At 40.3% G+C, this 8,903-nt stretch overlaps 1 pseudogene; it reads left to right on the plus strand.

Moving 5' to 3' along the window:
- The first annotated feature begins 2,861 nt into the window (after positions 1–2,861).
- On the plus strand, positions 2,862–3,845 carry Gapdh-ps103 (Glyceraldehyde-3-phosphate dehydrogenase, pseudogene 103; annotated as a pseudogene).
- Positions 3,846–8,903: the final 5,058 nt, after the last annotated feature.

Raw genomic sequence — 8,903 nt, forward strand, 5'->3', positions numbered from 1 at the left:
AATAATACAGCCTCCTATTTGTCACCTCAGAATGTATCCTTGAGAAGACTATTACACATCTACAGCAATTTTAATTAAATGCCACCAACAAATGAGTCTGGGCCTCACTTAAGACGCTGTTTTTATGATTCCAGCACATTGTCTTTTACAAGCGGGTACTAATGAGTCCCATGAAGGCAGTGGGAACTAGGAATAGAAACAGAATGGCACAAATGTATTCATTAGTCTTACTTGTCTTCTGATGATAGATAAGTTGAATTTTCAGCTGGACACGTCTAGACCCAAACTTCTTTAAAACGGAGACTTTAATGCACCAGAAAACTTTATCCTGAGTCGGTTATGTTACCACTCTTCGTAGAGAGGAATTTACTTCTTGCATATACTGTGAAGATCCTTATGGATTTATAAATGGCTATCTTTTAATTAGTTTTCCTCATTCTATAGCAACAAATTCCCACTGTAAAACATTTAAAAAAATCTAGAGATGAATGTTAACTTTAAACAATAAGATTAGATTCCCACCATCCTGTTCTTCAGGAATACTGTTCATGATTTCATATGCATTTGCTTATTTTATTTAGCAAGTACTCGCACGACAATTCCGTATACTCAGCATTTCCCCAGACACTTTACAATTTGTACTGCATTCAGTGCTCATGACCTCCGTGTGAGGAGTTGTTATTGTTCCTCTGTTTACAGAGGATGGAGTGCTCAAAACACGTTCATCAGTTGCAAGAGACACACATTTCTAGTGGCAATGTTGAGATTCAAACACAGGCCACCTGACTTTGGAGACCTTGCTGTTAATCACACCAACACCTAGACTCTCTTTCAGATATCTCTTTACAGAGCATGCTTCCAGGTTGACTTGCCTTCTGTACACAGCTTGTGCACACATGACTTAGTGCATTGGGTCCATCGGGATATTCAGGACTCTTCCGTTGACATTGTCTTTCAGGACATTCTCTGGAAAATCAGTCCTTTGCAGCAGCTAATCCAAGCACCTGATATCTGCAGTCTTTATCTCTTGAGACATTACTCTCTTTCCTCCTCAGTATCACTAATACAAAGTGCTCATGCATAGAGAATTTTTAAAATATTTGGGGATGTGTGAATTATAAATCAGAAAATAAATGAGCGTAATGTTTGCTTTAAGAAAATATTTATTTACTGTATGGATGTTTTGTATGCATGTATGACTGTACACTTTGTCTGGTGCCCACAGATGCCAGAAAAGGCCACTGGATTCCCTGGAACTGGAGTTACAGATGGTTGTGAGCTATTTTACATCTCTCTACCTCTTTATCTATGTACAAAATAAATTTTAAGGCTAAGGACAGAAGATGAAAAACTTGTGCATATTTCTTATTTGAACACTATTTATTTTTCTTAAATAAGACGTAGAGTCATGTAGCACACACTCCTCAATGTGGCTTCCTTTTCTCAGCAAAAGGTTTGTGAGACTTGTCTGTGTTTTACACATCAATTGTTTATTTTTTAATGGTCAAGTAGTATCTTTGTGAGTATATACTATCATGCATCTACTTTCCTGTAGATGGACATTCGAGTGGTTTCCAACTGGGGCATGTTAGTCCACAGATCTTTGAGAACAACAAACAAAGGATCATTTGAGGTTGTAAGTATAGTAGAGTATATATCCAGTATCTGAAATGATTGGGACTTGAAGAGTTTCAGATTTTGGAATATTTTGGATTTTGAAACTTATGCATGATCTTTATGTATCTCTAGTTTAAAAAAATCTGAAAGTTAAAAACAGAATTTTCCCATGTATATGTTTGACGTGAGTGTTGTGTGTGACACAGCCCGTGTGCAGAGGGCAGAGGACAGAGGGTATTGGTCCTCACCTTCCACCATGTCTGAGATGGCTCTTCACTCTTCCCCACTGCATGAGACAGCTTAGTCACCTTGCAAACTCCTGTGAACGCTCCATCCTTGCTTCCTCCATCACTTCGGGGGAGCTGGGGTTACAGTTGTCTGTGGTGCTGCATCAGCTTTTCCATGGATCCTGGGGATTTGTACTCAGATCCTCACACCTACATGGCAAGTGCTTTTCATTCCCCTGTCCCACCCTGAGCAGTCACCAAGGCCCTGAAATCTGAAACATTTTAAGACTCACATGATGCTCTAAAGTTTCCAACTTTGGAGCACTTCAGGTTTGGGGTTCTTGGATCAATGATGCCTAGACTTTAATATTGTATTATGCAAAGTTTGAATGTAATTTTCCCAGGGAACTTAACTTCATTACACAAAGAATCAGAAATTATACAATCACTTGATTTAGACTCCCTATACCAACCATATCTTCAAGAAAAGATAGATGAATTTGTTCTTAAATTCTAGGTGAGGAATCCTGCTGAGTTTTCAAGGAAACCTAGACTCACAAAATAAATCACTTGGTGAATCTAGGAGCAGGAACCTGGTGAGACAACTTCAGATAAAGAACCACTCTCTTTAAAACTATAAGCCATCTGGACCCTTCAAGGAAGACAGACAGTCAAATTCTAAATACAACTTTTAAACGGATGGGAGGGACAGTCAGACACCTAAACCTTTTCCAGAATTCTTAGGAATTCCATGATATGGCAAAGACACTCTTCTAGAATTATGGGTGTTGAAATACCCCTGCATCTCATGAACCTAAAGTCACGTCCCTTTCTGAAGTTTTTATTATTTTTTACCTATAACTTGGTTATAAAATCTGTGACTTGCAGAGTGTTCTATGCCCAGGGGAGTTCCTATCTGAAACCTTTATTTAAAAGATTTTTTAGGGTTCCTCCCTATTCCAAGACAGCCACATCTTCTTAAGGTCAAGGCAGTGTCAGCCTTGACCTACAGACAGGATGGAGAAGGTCAGTGTGAATGGATTTGGTCATACCAAGGCTGCCTTCTCATCTGTATCTGGCAAAGTGGAGATTGCTGTCATCAACGACCCCCTCATTGACCTCAACTACGTGGTGTACATGTTCCATTATAGCTCTACCTATGGCAAGTTCAGTGGCACAGTCAAGACTGAGAATGGGAACTTGTCATCAATGCCTATCACCATCTTCCAAGAGCAAGATCCCGCTAACATCAAATGGGGTGATGCTGGTGCTGAGTATGTCATGGAGTCTACTGGCATCTTCACCACCATAGAGAAGGGTGGGGCCTACATGAAGGTTGGGGCTAAAAGGGTCATCATCCCTGCCCCTTCTTCTGATGCTCCCATGTTTGTGATGGGTGTGAACCATGAGAAATATGACAACTCACTCGAGATTCTTAGCAATGCATCTTGCACTGCCAACTGCTTAGACCCCTGGCCAAGGTCATCTATGACAATTTTGACATTGTGGAAGGACTCATGACCATGGTCCATGCCATCACTGCCACTCAGAAGACAGTGGATGGCCCCTCTGTAAAGTTGTGCCATGATGGCCATGGGGCTGCCCAGAACATCATCTCTGCATCCACTGGTGCTGCCAAGGCTATGGACAAGGTCATCCCAAAGCTGATGGGACACTCACTGGCATGGCCTTCTGTGTTCCTACCACCAATGTATTCATTGTGGTCTGACATGTTGCCTGGAGAAACCTGCCAATTATGGTGACATCAAGAAAGTGGTGAAGCAGGCATCTGAGGGCCCACTAAAGGGCATCCTGAGCTACACTGAGAACCAGGTTGCCTCCTGTGGCTTCAACAGCAACTCCCACTCCTCCACTATATATGCTGGGGCTGGCATTGCTCTCAATGACAGCTTTGTAGAGCTCATTTCCTGGTATGACAGTGAATATGGATATAGCAATAGGGTGGTGGACCTCGTGGCCTGCATGACCTCCAAGGAATAAGAAACCCTGGACCACCCACCCCAGCAAGGGTGCTCTCTGAGAGCAAGAGAGAGGCCATCAGATGTTGAGGAGTCCCTGTCCCAACTCAGCCCCCAACACTGAGCATCTGCCTCACAGTTCCCATCCCAGACCCCAATAGTAACAAAAGGGGCCTGGGGAGCCCTACCTACTCTCTTTTTTGCACCCACAAAAAAGACTTTAGGGTGAGTTATTTCTCTTATATCTACTGTTAATTACTAGGGGCAGCATAATGAATGAATGAAGAACATATAATTATGTTTCTTAGGATGATATAATAACATTTTAAAGATGTTTTTGTAGTAGCTTTCCTCTGACTCCTTCTCTGTGAGATAATTCTTAGTGTGTTAGGTTCAATTAATTTGCTAATGAAGACTAACGTGCATTTTTTTCAATAATAGAAATCCTATTATTGAACAATCCCATGATGGTGGTTAGAAGTTGTATTATGAAATTAGTTCTTAGGATAGCTATTCAATCAAATGGTGTTGATGAACTTTACAATTTGATCTTAAATATCCATAGTAATGAAGTCATTGAAAAACAATGACATTTGCTACTGGTAAGGAAGTCCCACTGAATACAGCTCACTTATTTTAAAATTAATTAGTTCTTAATTTGGCATTTGGATATTTTTACTGTAAAAAGACATTATCTCAATTGCAGGATATACGTACTGTAGAGTAATAGACAGTGATGCTAACAACAGTAAAGTTAACCAGATTCTTTTTATTTAATTAAAACATCTTTTGAGAATTTCATATATGAGTACTATATTTACTTCATTTCTACCCATTTCTCTCCTTCCTCCAATCCCTCCTGTGTCTTAGACAATTTCTTTTCAAATTAATGACATATTTATTTATGGTTAATATATATTATATCATATCTATATTCACACACACTTATATATTCACATACATATTGTCATATACATATACAAATACAGCCTGCTGAGTTCATTTAGTGATATTCATTTGTATATGTGTGTAGAGCTGACTATTTTGAATTGGTTGACCTATGAGGGGCCTTTTATCTGGGGAAACTGATTCTCCTTCCAAGCAGCCATTACTTGTCTGAAACTCTTTATCCATTGATGGATTTCTAAATCTCGTGAGATGCCTCCATCTGGTTTGCATGTTAGCATTGCCATTTTTCATGGCCAAGCCATTCATTGTTTAGGCAGCCATATTCCTGAGAATTTATGGGTACCATTTCCCTGTCATATATAAAAAGCACTATCTCACAGTGGATGACCAAACTCTTATAATCTTTCTGTTCCTCTTTCATAATGTTCTCCAGGACTTAGTTTTAGGGTTATGCTGTATTGAAGCCATGCTAGTTGGGACTGAGCACTTCACAGTCAGCTGTTCTCTGAATCTTGACCAGTTACTGCTTTCTGCAATGCTCTCTGCTATAAAAAGAAGCTTCTTTGATGAGGGTTGGGCGCTACAATTATAGAAGGACAAATATTAGAAAGCAGTTAGAAATTACAATGTTGTGGGCAAGTGGCTGTAGTTGGTTCTCTTCTAGGCTCATGATCTCACCAACTATTGGTAGTTACCTAAGTTTAAAGCATCAGGCAGGGGTTCTCCCTTTATTGGTCAAGACTTGCAAAGGAACCATGGTGGAGGTCAATGGGAGGCTTTAATGAGGGAAATAAGAGAACATGAGTGCTGTGAAGGTGGAAATGAAATAAACAGAGGGGGTTAACTAGGAATAGGGAAGAGATTAAAAAAAACCCTAAGAATGTCAGAAAGAATCATAGGGAAACATTTCCTGTTGACTTAAAATATATTATATGTAATATATATGTAAGGTTTGAGTGAAGTTTACTTAAAATACATTATGTGTATATATTTGAACAACGTTATGGCACTTGGAGAGTTAATGTTCCCCCTAAGAACCATAGACTAACAGAAGCCCATGTGCCAGGTATGGGAAATGGTCTTTTGAGTTGTGGGTCAGAGGAGTTGAAGTGACTTTTGATATGTTATAGGCTGCTGCCTTGGTCCTGGTTGATTCCTAGAACTCAAAGGTGAGATCACACTAAGGAAGATAGCGTTCACTTGAGACAGTGGGCTTGGAAGAACCAACTTGTATCTGACTGGATTTAGGCTTTCCCTTTCTCTACGCCTTCCAGTTCTTTTCTCCAATGTGGATCTGCTATCTTTTTGCCTCTCATTAGAAAACAAACAGGTTTCTAATGGATACTAATAAAATAATATAAAATACAACAGGATATGATAAAACAAAAACAGAATAGATTGAAACAAACAAGCAGAAGGAAAAGATCCCGAGAGAAGTCACATTTGTTCATATGCTCAGAAATTCCATAAAAACCACTAAACTGGAAGCCATAACACGTACACAAAGGATCTGCAGGATAAGAAAAGAGAAGAGAAAAAATAAGTAAATAAAGCAAAATGAAAATAAAAGGTAATAAGATGAAATAAAAAAAAGAGGAAACCCCGACACAACATTGTGAAACAAGGAACTTCCAAAGATGACATTGGGTTCTTTTCTGTTACCATCTACTGCTGGCCAGACAGCCTGCCTTTAAGAATAGTTTGTTTCCCCAGTAAGACTCCATTGGAGGAAACTAAACTTTCCTTTCAAGTGGTTTTCAGTTGGAGACAGTTCCTGGATTCGGGATGGGGCTTATGTCCACTTCTTTCGAATCTACCACCCCGTCTTGCAGGCCCTGTGCATGCTGCCTTAGTCTCTGTGCTTTGATACATGTGTTGATCCTGTTGACTTAGAGGGCCTTGTTTTCTTGGTTTTTCTCCATCCCTCTGGCTCTTAGACTCATTCTGCCTCCTCTTCTTTGGATTCCCTGAACACCACTGTTGTGGATTTGTCTTACTGCTTGCATTATGTAAATTGCATGAGAATCCCACATTTAAACGCTGCCCCCAATTGGTTCTCTGTGTTAAATGATTCATGAAGGTGTTGGCCTTCAACAGTTTGTGGAGCTGCAATGGGCTTTGTTGTCAGTGTGTGGGGAGCAGAACCCAACCTGGCAAAAGCTTGGATTGTGTGGGGCTTCCATGGCCAACAACTCAGTTAGATGTAATCCGATTGCAGTACTGAGAAGCTTCGTTTTGTGACCAGAGATGGCCAGTTGGGTCTGTGTCCCTTCCATTATTTTGTTGACCTCATTTGGATTTCTTTCACACACACACACACACACACACACACACACACACACACACACACACACACACACACACACACTCTAGGAAGCTACTACTGTATTAGGCGTCCACAGTACTCCTCAATTCCTGTCAAATTTGGCTGTCTCTCCCCACATTCCTTCCCTATTACTTCCCTCCCTCCCCTCTCCACTTGATCCTCCCACTCCAGTCTCCTTCCATTCATTCATTTATAACTATTAGTTTCACTTCCCTTTCCTAGATGGATATCTACTAGTTCCCCACTCTATACCTGACCTCCGTGTTCTATAGATTGTAGCTTTGCTATTTCCTTAGCAGCTAATATCTACACGTAACGTGAACACATACCGTATGTGTTTTTCTAAGTCTTGGTTACCTTTCTGGGGATGAGTTTCCTAGGTTGTTTCCAATTCTGTCTATTATGAATAGAGCAGCAGTGGACATGATTGAGCAGGTGTCTCTGTGGTAGGGTGAAGTGTAGCTGGATCTTGAGGGAGATCAATTCCTGTCTTCCTGAGGAGCTGGTACACTAATCTCCAAGCAGCTGAGTCCCCACTCCCGCCAGCAATGAACGAGTCTTCCCTTTACTCCGTATCCACCAACATGAGGTGACATTAAAAACTGTTTTTAAAAGCAACTTCTCAAAGAAACTAATCATTTGAAATATACCCTGGCTTCAAAATTTATCATCTATAATGGTTTTTCTCAGTCTAGCATTGAGCAATTTAACATTGTTGTGACCTATTTATTTACCATCAAATTAGGACTTGCTATTTACTGAATATGACTTACTTTGTCATTTTTTTTCTTCAAGTGAAACTGTTAGGTATAACAGGAGGAAAAAAAATCAACTTAGTTTCATCCTGATGCTTCTACACGTGAAACTCTCTCCCTTTGTGTCAGAAGCAGCTTATGAGCCAGCTTTCCTACTAAAAGCCTGCTTTTTCTTCTCCTCAACACTGACTTCTAGAAAATATAAGTTCTGTCTTATTGAGAAAAAGTGTGGATCTTAATTTAAAGCATTCTCAATTAAGAATATTCTTTAAACTTTTTCCAGTAGGGATGAAAAAATTGCCTTTTTATCTTAATGTGTGTCTGATTGGCATTATTGCACTACAAAGTTTTTTGTATATCTTTAGTCACCTGTGAGATCTTCACTGTTTTTATTGTTGTTGCTGTTATTGTTATTTCCATTTCTAAATGACCATACCGAGCTCAGAACGAGGTTTGTTTGGAATTTGAGATCTTTGAGGTTACTTTATTCTTTCAGTCAGGCCAAGTTTTTACTTCAGTAAAAGACTCAATGGAAGCCTTGAATTTCCCTTTGCAAGGAATTGCTCCACCAGATTGGCACTCCAGATAGAGATATTTTAGGGGTTTGTTCAGTCTTGTTGCTTCACATCCTGACAGTCCAGAATGGATGGCCTTCTTGGCATGGAGGTCTGCTGATGGTGGGCTATACACTTCCTACAGTGGACATCTGCTGACAGCAGGCTATGGCCTTCCTGTAGTGGAGGTCTGCTTCTCCAGGCATGGTTTCTACTGGACCTGTGTTACCAATCGTGCGGTTATACATAGGATGAGACACAGAAGGCATTGCCTGGTTTCTACTGGACCTGTGTCTACCAATCGTGCGGTTATACATAGGATGAGACACAGAAGGAATTGCCTGGTTTCTACTGGACCTGTGTCTACCAATCGTGTGGTTATACATAGGATGAGACACAGAAGGCATTGCCTGGTTTCTACTGGACCTGTGTCTACCAATCGTGCGGTTATACATAGGATGAGACACAGAAGGCATTGCATTGCCTGGTTTCTACTGGACCTATCTCTACCAATCGTGCGGTTATACATAGGATGA

Source organism: Rattus norvegicus, chromosome 6, assembly GCF_036323735.1.
Source record: "Rattus norvegicus strain BN/NHsdMcwi chromosome 6, GRCr8, whole genome shotgun sequence".
NCBI lineage: Eukaryota > Metazoa > Chordata > Mammalia > Rodentia > Muridae > Rattus > Rattus norvegicus.